At 45.0% G+C, this 15,335-nt stretch overlaps 1 protein-coding gene and 1 non-coding gene across 10 annotated transcripts in view; both read right to left on the bottom strand.

Annotated features, from left to right (window-relative positions):
- The window catches only part of PALM2AKAP2 (PALM2 and AKAP2 fusion), a 460,195-nt gene that overhangs the window by 231,081 nt on the left and 213,779 nt on the right, over positions 1 to 15,335 (bottom strand). The window lies entirely within an intron of this gene.
- On the bottom strand, positions 12,499 to 12,605 carry LOC112650644 (U6 spliceosomal RNA). Its single transcript, XR_003130336.1, has one exon. It is a non-coding gene; the product is annotated as a U6 spliceosomal RNA (small nuclear RNA).

Raw genomic sequence — 15,335 nt, 5'->3', positions numbered from 1 at the left:
ATATTTTATCCTATTGAATCACAATTTTTTTGTTCATTAATGTAATTACCTATAATTTATTTGAATGCAAACTCCCATACTCCCATGATTAAAGGACATTTCATCTAAACAGTAAGTGGGCCCCTCTATACCCTCTGTCTTACTGAATGAGCTGGTAACACACACAGTGAAGTTTTGGTGAGAGATGAACAGTTTAAGCCACGGAAGTCACCTCTATGATGGCAGTGTGGAATCATTCCCACTCCCCTTCCAAAAGAAGAAACCGCAACTGTGTACCTCTACTTCTTTTTTACATTGAACAAAATGAGTATGATTTGGCACATAATTGAAAATCAAGTTACCCCCCCCCCCAACAAGTGGATCGTGAAAATACTTGGTCTGAGAATCATTCTAGTTGCTTGAAGCAAACACAGGCTTTGTCTGGGTCATGATCAATAATGCCGCTATCATCACTGCGAGATGCTATTTTGAGCAATTTACCTGTGTTAACTCACTTGATCCTCACAATTCTCAGATTATATGCTATGAATATTTCCATTTTAGAGATGAGGAAGTTGAGATACAAAATATTGGAATCCCTGGGTGGCTCAGTGGTTTAGCACCTGCCTTTGGCCCAGGGTGTGATCCTGGAGACCCAGGAGTGAGTCCCACATCGGGCTCCCTGCATGGAGCCTGCTTCTCTCACTGCCTGTGTCTCTGCCTCTGTCTCTTTCTCTCTATGTCTCTCATGAATAAATAAATAAAATCTTTAAAAAAAAATTAAGTAACTAGTCCGAGGCCATCAGAGGTGGGGAAGCAAACCAGTGAGAATGTTTGCTACTGTCCCCACCCACACCACCCTGTCTCCTGTGGGGGAAGCCTGGGTGGCCCCAGTGCTCTGTGCTAAAAAGGTTGAGTGGTGAATATTTATTTAAACCTTGTGCAAAATCCGCACTGCCTGTTATTAGCATGGGGTTCACATCTAAGGAGTGGCAAAAAGAACTTGGAGCTAATTACTAAGTGAAGCAAAAGTTGGCTGGGGAAAATCCCAGTTAGGGCGTTTGAAAGCCCAGGAAATTATACCATCCGAAGAAAAGCCTGAGGAGATCTTAATAATGTCTTTTATCAGGCCTGCATCTGACTCCCCTAGACATAGGACACACTTAGAACCTAAGTGCCAGCACTCTTGAGATAGGAGGATGTCCCTTCCGGCTCCCCACCAGCAGGCGCTGGGCCTTGAGGAAGCTGTACTTCCTCCCTGCCTGGCTGCAGTAATGCTCTTGAGGCCATGACCCCCTTTGCCAAAGGAAAATCCACTTCACTGTAGAATCTCCCTTTCCTTCTTGAAAAATAGGAGAGAAGTGCATCACTCGGAAATGGTGTAAGTGAGGTCCTACCCGAAGGCAGAGGGCTGAACAAGCCAATTGCCAAGGGTCTCCCCCACAGCTTCACGTGGTTTCTTTAAGTCATGGGGAGTCTTACAGGGCGAAGAGCCAAGTATTACTCCTGCTTTCCCAGACCAAATCATCTCTCTGGGCCTCCTTTTATAGCCTGACAAAAATTCTTAGGATGTCCCCAAGGAGAGCTAATTTTATTGGTGCTTTTTTTAAGATTTTATTTATTTATTCATAGAGACAGAGAGAGAGAGAGAGAGAGGCAGAGACACAGGCAGAGGGAGAAGCAGGCTCCATGCAGGGAGCCCAACGTGGGACTCGATCCCCGGTCTCCAGGATCACACCCCAGGCCGCAGGCGGCACTAAACCGCTGCGCCACGGGGGCTGCCCTATTGATGCTCTTATTTACAGATTCTGCTGGAACATTAACTGATTTTCTCAAGATCACAAACCAAGACATCTGTGGGGCTAATATTAAAATGTCAATGTCTTAGATTCCCGCCCTCTGCTTTAACAGAGCAGACCACAGCACCAGCAGATTACCCTGGATGGAAGGCCTGAGTCATGCTCATAATCCAGTTGCACCCAAGAAAACCCTATCATTCTGGGGTATTAATTTGGAATTTGTGATTCCTTGTTAGGGGCTGAATTTTGCTTTTGCGTTAGCCGCAGGAAAAAGAACAGCAGCTCTGAAAAAGCACTGGGGACCTGGGTTTAGTCCCAGTTCACTGGCTGGCTGGGTCATTCTGAGAGTCCTGTGGTTGGCCCTGGCCTCGGGTTCTTCACCTTTAAGGTGAGAAGTGCAGGGGAGGGGCTAGTCCAAGGACTTTCCAAGTTCTTTACTAAACCTTAAGGTAAATGACACACAAAGATGGCAATGGCGATATTTAAACATTTAGGCAAAAAATGTGGTTTGGAGGCACATCATCTCTCTGCCATGAGGGTCCTAGCAGAACTTCTCAGATCCTCTGTGGTCAGGGACGGGGGTTTCACCCCAACCCCTCACACACCACAACTAGCACCTGGCTCAGGACACATGCCACTCACCATGGGAGTGTGACAACACCCAAACTGGTCTGTGTGGTTAGACGGGTCCACTGATCACCCCTCTGGTGGCCACGGCAATGTCAAATTGCTATTAAAGTTTTCAAACATTTTACTGGCAATTTCTGTCCTTATCTTGTCGTAGACTGGTAATAAACAGGTGTTTGACAAGTAGCAGCCCATGGCCCATACTTTGAACACCACTGGGTTTAGCCCTCTTCCTCTAACAAGGCAAGTCTTCTAAAGATCTGAGCAGGGCATCATTCGGAAAACCTAAATGATTTTTTTCTTTTTAGAGATTTACCTATTTAGTTGAGAGAGAGAGAGAGAGAGAGAGCATGACTGGGAGAGGCAGAGGGAGAGGATCTCAAGTAGATTCTTCACTGAGTGCAGAGCCCGATGTGGGGCTTGATCTCAAAACCATGATGAGATCCTGGCCTGAGCAGAAACCAAGAGTCAGACATTTAACCAACTACACCACCCAGGTGCCCTGATTTTTTAAAAAAATAAACAAATAGAAAGCACAAGGTATCTTTTCTTTCTTTTTTCTTTTAAATAACCTGCTGAGATAACAACTCCTGTCCCTCACCCTTTCAATGAGGTCTGCCCCCCAGCTGTTCTGGATTCTTCTCAAATCCATCTATCATCTTGTCCTACTTCTCCTGCCCTTGGAATTGTTCTTCATCATCCTCCACTGCACCTGAGCCAGCCCAGAATTCCTGCTGAGGGCCTCAAGGTAACAGACAGGAACTGATCATAGAGTAGGAGGGAACCCAAGAGGCAAGGGGCGGACAGCTGCCCTGGGGACAGAAGCTGCTTCTCACGCTTGTAAGGCAGCAGCTACTTCACTTTCAGGGCTGTGCTCCCAGCCCCCCTTCCCTCCACTGCCCTGGACCCATCAGTGGTGAGGGCTGGTGCTTCCAAGTCACCACTGGACTCATATGGCCGGTGGCAGCTGACCTCTGAAACAGCGTGCTAAGTTTAGGGGTGTGGCATCCCTCTCAGCTATTTCTGAAAGTGAAGAGGGGGGGTCTGGTAAAATCAAACAATTGGGATCATTTACATATGATACATTGTCACATCACTATTTTTTTTAAGATTTTACTTTTTTTATTCAAAAAAAGGCAGAGATACAGGAAGAAGCAGGCTTCCTTCAGGGAGCTCAAAGCAGGACTCATCCCTGGACTCTGGGATCACCACCTGAGCCAAAGGCAGACACTCAACCATTGAGCCATCCAGGCGCTCCACCCTTCATTTTTATAATAAAATCTAGAATCTATTGGGTACCAAGTCCTAGATCCTTCTAAGCACTCTGCATATATTAATTTAACCACCACCACTACTCAAGAAAGTTCATCTCGGGCAGCTCAGCAGTTTGGCACCGCCTTCAGCCCAGGGCCTGATCCTGGGGACCCAGGATCGAGTCCCACGTCAGGCTCCCTGCATGGAACCTGCTTCTCCCTCTGCCTGTGTCTCTGCCTCTCTCTCTCTCTTGCTGTGTATGTATGTGTGTGTGTCTCATGAATAAATAAATGAAAAGTCTTTAAAAAAAAAAAAGAAAGTTCACCTCATTATTATTATCTTGTTTTTGTAGAAGAGGAAACTGAAATAGAGAGAAGCTAGAGGAACTTGCCTAAGATTTCACAGGTGGCAAGTGGAGTCCCTGGACTTGAACCCAGCAAGTGTAATGCTGATACTGTCTCTACATGCAAATGTTGGTTTTGAATCTCATGACAATCTTATGGATGATCTAAGGCTGATGCAGATCATTTGACTTGAAAAATACTTATTGAGCAACCCACTAGGCATTGTGCAGTATTCTAGGCATTTGGGATACATGCAGAGGATGTAGTGTGTTGAATGGCGGCCCCCAGAGGATATGTCTATCCACCCTAACCCCTGGGACCTATGAATGTGACCTTATTTGAAAACAAAAGGGTCACTGTGTATGCAATTAATTGAAAGATTTTTGAGATGAGCTCATCTGATATAATCTGGATGGACCCTAATTCCAATGACAAATGTCCTTATAAGAGACGGAAGAGGAGAAAACATAGGGAGAAGCAAAGATTGTATGAAGCAGAGGCAGGGACCGGAGGGAGGCAGCCACAAGCCAAGGCTCACCAAGAGCCTCCAGAAGCTGGAAGAAGCAAGAAAGGATCCTCCCCTAGGACTTTTGGACAGAGAATAGTCCTGCAAACACCTTGATTTTTGGACTTCTGGCCTTTAGAACTATGAGCAAATAAGTTTCTGTTGTCTTAAGCCACTGAGTTTGCGGCAACTTGTTATAGCAGCCTCAGAAAACTAATACAAGGGTAACCAATTAAGTCCTTGTTCTCATAGAATTTACATCCTAGCTAAGAACCAACGGAACGGAATGGAATGGAATGGAATGGAATGGAATGGAATGGAATGGAATGGAATGGAATGGAATGGAATGGAAAAACACTTATCTAACAGCTGAAAAGCATCTCTTCTCAAACCTTCTCCGGGAAGTCTTACCTGCACTTCCTATTCTGAGTGTGAGCTACCCCTCCCCTTATATACTCCTCTAGAACTTCCATGACTAGACCTTTCCCACCATTATACGATTGATTGATGGTTCCCATGTATAATTCTGTGTTCCCCAGCTACCTATAAAAAGTTTCATGTCCATCTCGTCCAGACTTACCCACGATCATGTAAGAATAGAGGAGACTGGAAATATCATGATGACCAACAAGAAGGAGGTATATGGAGGCCAAAAAGAGGCAGGGCCACTGCACATGTTTGTATAGCTTGTTTCTGCCCAAGGAGGGAGTTGAAGCAAAGCAGGCTGGAATCTACCCAGTGGTCTTTCCAAGTGGTGGCCCACTGCCATCAAGAAGTAGAGTCTAATGAAATGTTGCCATTTGCAACAACGTGGATGGAACTAGTGGGTATTATGCTAAGTGAAATATGTCAGCCAGGAGAGACAAATGCCATATGATTTCACTCTTATGTGGAATTTAAGAAATAAAACAGATGAACACAGGGGAAGCAAGGAAAAATAAAATAAGATGAAAATAGAGAGAGGGGCCAATCATAAGAGATGCTGAACTCTAGAAACAAACTGAGGGTTGCTGGAGGGGAGGTGGGGGGCAGGGATAATTGGGTGATGGGCACTTGATGTAATGAGCACTGGGTGTGATATGCAAATGATAAATCACTAAATTCTACCCCTGAAACTAATAATACACTATATGTTTACTAAATTGAATTTAAATAAAAATATTAAAAAATAAAGTCTTCTAGCTTCATGAAAGATGTTAGTTGAATGATGCTCTCTTTAAAAAAATAAAAGAAAATAGGGTAATTTCCCTCTCCTTGAGTCTGAGCTGACTTTGGTGGCTCAGGTGAAACTAATAAGATACAACGAGGCGATGCTATGAGACTTCCGAGGGGCCAAGACAGAAGTCTTGCAGCTTCCAGGTGGGTCCCTTGCGATGCTTGTGCTCCAGACACTCTCCCCTGGGGTGCCCCCTTGTCAGAATCCAGCTGCTGCGTACTGAGGAGGCCAAGCCTGTGGAGGGGCCTTGGACATTAGTCCCAGACGTTGAGTCACTCTAGCTCAGGCCCTGGACATGCAAGTGAAGAAGTGTCCAGGTGATTTCAGCATGCAGCTCTTCAAGTCCCCCAGCCAGTTGCGCCATCCCAGCTGGGGCCCCACACATTGTGGAGCAGAGACAAGTCATCCCTACTGTTCTCTGCTCAAATTCCTTACTTCGAATCCAAGAGGACAAATAAACAAAGAGCAGAAGCGGACCCATAAATACAGAAACCAAACTGACACTTGCCAGAGAGGGGTTGGGTGGGGAGATGGGACAAATGGGTGAAGGAGTATAGGAGACACAGGCTTGGATCCAGTATTGGAAAGACTAAGTCATGAAAATAAAAGGCACAGCACAGGGAACATAGTCCATGGTACTGTCATAGGACTGCGTGGTGACAGATGGTAGCTACACATGAGGTGAGCAGATCGTAAGGTATAGAGAAGTTGAATCACTATGTTGCACCCCTGAAACCAAAGTAACATGTGTGTCAACTATATTTCAGTAAAAAAAAAAAAAAAAAAGAATCCATGAGCGCAATAAACCTGAATTATTCATTTTGCAAATATAACTGCACATGTGCCCCAGATGGACTAAAAATAGTTTCTCAAAAAGGGGACAGGAATGAGGATGTAGGCAAATCCCTCATAATAGCTGTGCCCCAACCTATCTCACCTATTACTGTACCCCTTCCCTCTCCCCTGGCCTGACCCTCCGACAGCTGCTGTGTACATCCTGGGTAAGACAGTCAAAGAATCCTTGATGGCAGAAGTCGCTTTCAGGGTGGGAGAAAGAAGGGGGATGTTTCCTCTAATGTCCTGGCATGAGCTTGCTAGGGAACTGGAATCCTAGAACGGGAGTGGGTCTGTGCACTTATCTCCCATCTGCTGCAGTGGGAGCTCCAGCTTGGAGGTGAGGGAAGGAGAAACTAGCATGGCTGGTGGGGGCAGGACTTGCTGTGACAAGTCTCCAGTGGCTGCAGGTCCCTCCAAACTCTTCTCTGGGGCCTCAGCAGTGAAAAGAGGGGGAAACATGAAAGAGGCATGCTTAGGAGATTGGCTTGCTCCAGGCCCCTGGCGATGCAGTGTCAAACCAGCCTGCCCACATATGCCTGCTTCCTGCCCAGGTCAGAGCCTGCCTGCCTCCCCATGGCCACCAGACCACAGCCACCAGACTCCACTGCAGGACTCTGTGTTGTAAGATCATAGACTGTCCTCGCTGAAAAGGATCCAAAGGACCATCCACTGCCTTCACAATGCACAATAGTGAAAACCGTGGAGAAAAATATCAACAGGACACTTGATGTCTTTGTTCCACCAAGAATATAGAGCAGTTACAAGTGACCATCTTACCAGCAAGAGGGCAGAAAAATGCTATTTTCAGAGGGGATACTTTTGGTAGAGGGGAGACCTGAGGCAGGGCATTCGTAGGCCAAAAAGCCTGGGGCCGGTTGCCAAGAAAGTTGACTTTGCACAATTTCTTCAACTACAGCAACTGTTCTAGGGGCTGGAAAATGCAAGCATTTCCCAAATGTGGCTCCTATGTGATCTCAGTGTATGAGGAAAAAATCTCCCATTATTTTTGTAATTATGGATACTTTAAACACGGTTTACCTGACCAATAATGAGGCAATTACAATGGAGCCCACAAAACCCAAATAAGGCAAGATGGCTTGGGATCTCACAGTAGGGTCTTGGAAGTAGGCGCTCCCACCACTGCCACTAAGACACACGCGGGCGATGGGGACGTGCTGAATGCACCAGGAGAGTGTGTCCTCCCTGACCTGTCCCAGCTTCCAGAGCTGACCACAGATCATAAGCATTCATATTTCAGTCTGTGAAGAGGGACTTTTCTATATGGTCCCAGAGAGCAAGGACCAGAGAACCCATGGAAATTGCAGGGAACATAACTTTCACCCCAAAGGAGGATCCTTTGTAATAGGGGAAGTTGTCCCCATGTGGACGTGGGTGTTACTTTGTGAGGAAGTGAGTTCCCTGTCACTTTCAGCCCCAGGGAGACACTATGTATTGATTCCCACTCACTGGGTTCATTGCAAATTCAAGTGTCAGACAGCAGTGGATCCAGATTACACCTCAGTTAGGTACACTCTAAGATTCTATGGTTTTATGAGCTGTCATAAAAATCACCGCCTTTGCAAAATCAGTGCAGCATTGGATGCAAAAAGAAATATTTTTTAAAAAAGCAATCATGTCTTTTTAACTCAGAACTGACTTCCACGGTTCAGTGCTTGAGAGAAGCCTTACACGACAAGCACTTGAAACACTTATGTCATTCTGCACTGAAAATCATTAATGTCATCTTCATAAATCTTTTCCCCCAGTTTTATTGAGAAATTATTGACATATGTCACCGTATGGGCTTCAAGTGTACAGCAGGATGGTTTGATTTACATATATTGTGAAATGATCACTATAATAGGTTCAGCTAACATCCGCCTTCTCATACAATAAAAAGAAAAGACAGAAGAAAAAAGGAAAAATACTTCTCCTCTTGATGAGAACTCTCAGGATCTACTCTGCTAACAACTTCCCTATATATCCCACGGCAGGATGCTACAGGCATCGTGTTGTGCACTATGTGTAGTCATTTAGTTATTTAATAGTTATTTAGTTACAATCACAAATTTTGCCTTTTGGCCACCTTCCACTGTCCCCTTCCTCCTCACCACCCTCCACCTCTGGTAACCACAAGCCCAATCTCTTTTCCGATGAGTTTTTTGTTTCATCTGTTTATCTGGGCTTTTGTTTTATCTGTTTGTTTGGTTGGTTGGTTGTTTCTTTAAGATTCCACATATAAGTGAGAGCATACAGTATTTGTCTTTCTCTGACTTATTTCACTTAGCATAATGTCTTCACAAGGTCTATGTTGTCCCCAGTGGTAAGATTTCTACATTTTTTATGGCTGAAGAATATTCCATGTATGTATATCACATCTTCTTTATCCATTCATCCACTGATGGACGCTTAGGTTATTTCCATGTCTTGGCTAGTATAAGTAGTGCTGCTATTTATAACACAGGGATGCAGATATCTTTTTTTAAGAAGGGGGGAGAGAGAGAGTGCGTGTGTGCACGTGCATATGTGCATAAAGTGGGGGGGATAGGAGCAGAGGGAGAGGAAGAGAATCTTAAGTAGCCTGCACGCCCAGCATGGAGCCCAACTTGGGGCTCAATCTCACAGCCCCAAGATCATGACTTGAGCCAAAATCAGGAGTTGGACACTTAACCGAATAAGCCACCCAGCACTCCGGTGCAGATACCTTTTGAGTTAATGTTTTCATTTCCTTTGGATATATTCCCAGAGGTGGAATTACGGACCATTTGGTTCTGTTTTTAATTTTCTAAGGAACCTCCGTACCACTTTCTACTGATTTACAATCCCACCAATAGTGCTCATACGTTCCCTTTTCCCCATATCTATGCTGGCATGTCTCTCTTGTCTTTTTGCCACATAAGTCTTTTTAGGGTTCTGTGTTCTTCTTTAATTAAGATTGATTTATTTATTCATGAGAGACACAGAGAGAGGTAGAGATACAGGCAGAGGGAGAAGCAGGCTCCACAACAGGGAGCCTGATGTGGGACTTGATCCCAGGACTCCATGATCATGCCCCGGGCCGAAGACAGGCACTAAACTGCTGAGCCACCCAGGGATCCCAGGCCTCAGTGTTCTGAAGCTACTTGATGGAGTGATTTTATCTCAGTATCAACACCTGTAATCCCAGGCTTTAGCATAGTGGTTGTCAGCTGGAGGACATTTAGCAATGCTTGGAGAGATTTTTAATTGTCGTGTTGGGGGTGGAAGGGTGCTGCTAGCATCTCTCGGTAGAGGCCAGGGATTCTGTTCCTACATGGGACAGCCCAAATGTCAATAGCATTGCTATTGAGAAACCCTGTTCCAGAAGGATAGAGGAGGGAAGAACCACAGAAGCACTACTCTTACTTACTGACAACCTACTGTACTTGGCAGTTCACAAAAGCACATGATCTGTACACACGACGACAACTCTTCCAGATGGGCATTGCTATTGCCAGGGGACAGGTGTCAAGGGCAGACAGTTATATCATGTCTAAGATCAAACAACTTGCAAATACAAGTCAGACTCTAAGGTCCAGGTTCCTAACCTGACTTTAGGCTCCTGCTGGGAGCCTTCTACATAATTACACACTGTTTGGAGCAGAGACTCAGGCTCTATAGAGCCGAGAGAGTGCACGCAGGAGCAAAGGGCTTCAGAAAGAGACAATGAGGGAAAATATCAGTGAAGGTGACAAAACATGAGAGACACCTAACTCTGGGAAATGAACAAGGGGTAGTGGAAGGGGAGGCGGGCGGGGGATTGGGGTGACTGGGTGATGGGCACTGAGGGGGGCACTCGGCGGGATGAGCACTGGGTGTTATGCTATATGTTGGCAAATTGAACTCCAATAAAAAAATAAAAAGAAAATTAAAAAAAAAAAAGAAAGAAAGAGACAAAGGAACCACCGCTAAAATGGAGCCTGTACTTCTGGAGAGAACCTGAAGGGGCGGCCTCCGGAACCACATGACCACTCTCCATGGATCCCAGCCCAACCTCTCTGGGGTCCCAGCATGTTGGCTACCTGCTTCCTAAGGAGACTCTGGGGTCTGAGGAGGAAGGAGCATCTGCCTATATCAGGAGGTGAACTCACTGACTGTGATTTTACTGAATCTCACCTGTCTCAAAAACTTTGAACTTAACTTTTGTTCAGATTTTTGAGAACATGCTTTGGAGTTAGATCCCAGCTTAAATACTCGTTTTTCACTCTTGTTGTTGTTTTTAAAGTAAGCTGTATACCCAATGTGGGGCTTGAACTCATGACCCTGAGATCAAGAGTCACATGCTCTATCTACCGACTGAGCCAGCCAGGTGCCCCTCACTTTTCGACTTACTAATGGGGTCGTTTGGGGCAACAAGTTACTTTATCTTCTAAGCCTCAGTTCTCCCACCTGTGTTATGGGCATCATGGTCATCACCACTACTTCATGGGAGTATTATGAGGATAAAAACAAGAAAATCAATGAATTAAGTGGAGGCCAAAAAGCTAGGGACTCCCAGAAGAGAGTAAGAGACCAATGAGTATTAGATGAATGGCGATGCCACTATATCACTACATGTTGTTTTTTTTTTTAATTTTATTTATTTATTCATGAGAGAGAGAGAGAGAGAGAGAGGCAGAGATACAGACAGAGGGAGAAGCAGGCTCTATGCAGGGAGCCTGATGTGGGACTTGATCCCAGGACCCCAGGATCACGCCCTGGGCCAAAGGCAGGCGCTAAACCGCTAAGCCACCCAGGGATCCCACTACATTGTTTATAGTATAACGTAGTTTCGTTATGGTGAAACAAAGAATGGGAAGGAGGACAGGGCTGGATTGCCAGATGTGGCTGTGGAGGGTGGGAGTGCACAGATGTGGACTACCCATGTGAGTGCTCTGTACCCGGCTGTGGAAGAACAGTGCTTCATGAAGTCAAAAATAGCAATGAATCCCAAGCAAGTGTCCTTTGTGATTCCAATGAACATTTCTGTGGTTGCCTTTTCTAGAACAGTTATTTGTGGATGGCTGTCATCTCGTCGGTTGCCAAAATCCCACCATATAACACACACATGCTTCTGCCTAATGCCTCCAGTCTTCTGCTTTGAGCCTCTTAAGAATGTGGAAAACTAAGTGAATTCTAGTATCCATCAGAGGCCAACAGAAGCGCTCCAAGAATCTTAATTCAGAAGCAGAAATGAGCTGGTCCACTTGCATCTTGAAGTTTCTTTTTAAAAAGTTGTAAAGCCCCTCCCTAGGTTGGCAGCTGGGACTTTGATATTTTTTCAATCAATATTTTATGGGACATATTTTAGCACTGACAGCTGATCAGATGAATTTAGTCATTGCCGGGATGAGTCAGTGATTCACACATGGGGCTTTGGTCTCCTGAGAACTTCACCTCTTTCCCTAGTTCTGGCCTGTCTCTAAAAGCACTTCCTTCTACAGCAGGAGCATTTCTCTGCACAGGTATATTTGCTCAGAAAAGGCATCTCTAGTCAACCTCCTAAATTAGAGACTCTCAGGGGATCCCTGGGTGGTGCAGCAGTTTAGCGCCTGCCTTTGGCCCAGGGCGTGATCCTGGAGACCTGGGATCGAATCCCACGTCGGGCTCCTGGTGCCTGGAGCCTGTTTCTCCCTCTGCCTGTGTCTCTGCCCCCCCCCCCGTGACTATCATAAATAAATAAATAAATAAATAAATAAATAAATAAATAAATAAATAAATAAGAGAGACTCTCAGAATACCAGAGCTGGAAGATCAAGACTCTGAAAAGATGAGGAAACTGAGACCAGAGAGAGTGAGAGCCTTGCTCAGAGTCACACAGCAAGATAACAGCAGAGCTAGATAATCTACTACTCCCTGAAGTTTCTCAACTTCACTGGGGTAATTCCAAGGGGGGGGGCGGGGGAGCAAATTTCTCACTAAGCAAAGAAAGCTAAGAACTCTATATTTCAGAGCATGATGAATTTGTGTGTCATCCTTGTGCAGGGGCCATGCTAATCTTCTCTGTATCATTCCACTTCTAGCATATGTGCTGCCGAAGCGAGCACTAGAGTGCTGTTTCCAACATGTGAATAAAATCTGATGAAATTAGAGAATCATTAAGTGGGAAAATCAGAGGGCAAGCAGCAAGACTTGTTGACTGGAGCAGATGTGAAATACACAAGGCTAGGGTGGGCCTTATTGCCAGAAGTCTCCAAGAGTATAAATGCGAGGCCCACACGTGGTCCCTGCGACCCACTGCACACAGTGACAACATTGACAGCGGTTGACAATGGGCCCAAGCCAGAAAAAAAATCCTTTGAGCTTTCTCAGTACAGCACTCCAATAGGAAATAAACAGAAAGAAGCTGCGACATTTGAAATTTTTTTTTTAAAAGAAGGAAATCTTTGTACAGATTTTGCTTTCAACAATTCTGACCATATTTAGCCCCTTTTACTTTTGGTTTCTAGAGAGCCAAGAATATAATCAATAGGCTGGGCTCTCCTGACACTGCCCAGGGAAAAGTTGTACAAAAGAACGACCATCTGTTTTTCCACTGCAGTGACCAGTCCTTTCCCTCTTTTCTTCCAGATAGAATCACTGCAGTGCTATAGTGCTCTTAATTACTTTCTATTTGTGGGCTATTCTTTTTCCCATTTACAGCAATCTTTTTTGAACCTGACTGTGATTTGCACAGATTATCTGGAGCACTCTTTAAAAAAACCATAAATTCCAGGGCTTCTCACCTGGGTCACTGAATCCAAATTTCCTGGAATAAGTCCTGGGAATAAATATATATATATATATATATATATATATATATATATATATATATATATATATATATTTTAAGCTTCCCCAGTGATTCTAATGCCCAGCACTTAATAGTCTAGTTCATTCATTCCTCTCTCCCTTCCTCCCTCCCTCTGTCCTCTTCCCTCCCTCTTTATGGGCTGCCCTCAAAATCCAAGCACCACATATAACAGTCTTGGAAGAGAGACAACATTCTTAGTTCCAAACAACCAACCAATTTCCAAATAACACTTTGGTTAAAAAACAACAACAACAACAACATGTCTGTAAACCTGGAACTTACTGTAGGACTACTGGCACTATTAAAGAATTTTAGACTCAGAAATGGAAAGATGCTTATGTTCTTTCTTCCCGAAGATATCTAGGGAAAGAAACATGTTTAAGCGCAAAGTCTCATGCTTTATGTGAAGTCTTTATTATATTCAGAATGGCCCAGACACAAAGAATTAAGACATGGCCTAAATCCTACAGACACTGAAGTTCCGAGTTAGGCTGCTAATACCTTTTCTTTTTCCAAATGAAATGACACAGAAAAAAAAAAAGAAAAGAAAAGAAATGACACAGATTTCCCTTAATCTTTCCTTGTATGCATCCTCCCTGCTTTTTGATTTCTATTCTCTACTGTTCCTGCAGGTTTTTCAAGCTACTCTTGGTTCACCAGCAAGGGCTGTAATACCTTCAGGGCACAACTGTACTCATATACTTTATGGTTTGAAAACAGTTTGCATTGCTCTCTCTTCTTTTTTATTTTTTAGATTTTTTTTAGAGAGAGAGAGAGAGAGAGGAGGGAGGGGTGGGACAGAAGGAGAGGGAGAGAGGATCTTAAGCAGGATCCACACTATGTGCAGAGCCCGACACAGGGCTCGATCTCAGGACCCTGTGATCATGACCCGGGCTGAAATCAAGAGACGGATGCTTCAGCAACTGAGTCACCCGTGCGCCCCATGCATCTCTCTTTAGGGGAATCTAATTTACTGCACGGGAGTGACTTAGATTAGTGGACCCAAATCTAAAGATCTAAAGATTGATATTCTGCTTCAAACAAAGCAAGTCACCTTTAGAATTCCTTTATTTTGTGGTTCTTCTGCATTTGATCTGTAGCCAATTTCTGGGATTCCTACCACAGGAAGATCAGATTCTGATTTTGATCTCAAAGTCACTCCAGTTTCCTCTCATTCTCTTCTCTCTGTCCTCCTGAAACCCCAAGTTGTGTTAGGTCATCTTCCTCCTCGTGAATTCGTTTTTCTAGACTTTCTCTATTGCTTGCAGTTTTCAATGGAATTTCACACTTCTGGAAGTGTGAATTATTAGACCCATTCTTACCCTTCCCTGAATCTGTGCCCTTTGCCACACAATTCCAAGGTTCCCTCAAATAAAGCTTGACTGTCTGTCTCCCCGCCTTGGTTTGGAGGGGGGGGCTGGCTTGCTATGGCCAATGCCTTCTGGGCAGTTCTGTCTCTGCTCAGTCTTCTTGCTCCCCTGCCATGGCCATAAAAGGAAACAGTCATGGTTAGCTCATTAGTGCAGGGGGAAGGAAGCTCAGACTCGTCCAACCTATCTATGCCTTGGAGTCACTTGGCTGAGCTCAGCTAAAGTGAGCAGAGCCGGGAAGGCCCGTCCACATAGCTTGTAAGACTGCAGGAGGCCCGTGCTTCCAAGGAGCCTGTAGGGCGTGTTCAAGCTGTAGGACTGTGAGAGAGAACCAAACCATGCCTAAGGAAAGCGGCTTAGGTGGCTCAGAGTCCTTTAAGGGAAGAGGAAGGGCAGCTCCCTTCTTCCCTTGGCACTGGAACCTAAAGATGCTAACCGGTCCAGCAGAGGAGCTGTGAGTAAAATGAGGAGAAGTAGAAACTGAATTCCGGGATAGGAAGAAACCTCTCCCTCCGGGGGCCCTGGGGAGGAAATGATGCCCACCAGCAGCCCTGCTCCTACAGAAAAGCAGCTCCAGGGAACATAGCTCATCCCCCAGCAAATGGCCAATGTCC

The sequence above is a fragment of the Canis lupus genome, chromosome 11 (assembly GCF_003254725.2).
Source record: "Canis lupus dingo isolate Sandy chromosome 11, ASM325472v2, whole genome shotgun sequence".
Classification (NCBI taxonomy): domain Eukaryota; kingdom Metazoa; phylum Chordata; class Mammalia; order Carnivora; family Canidae; genus Canis; species Canis lupus.
This window is presented reverse-complemented; position numbering and strand designations above follow the sequence as displayed.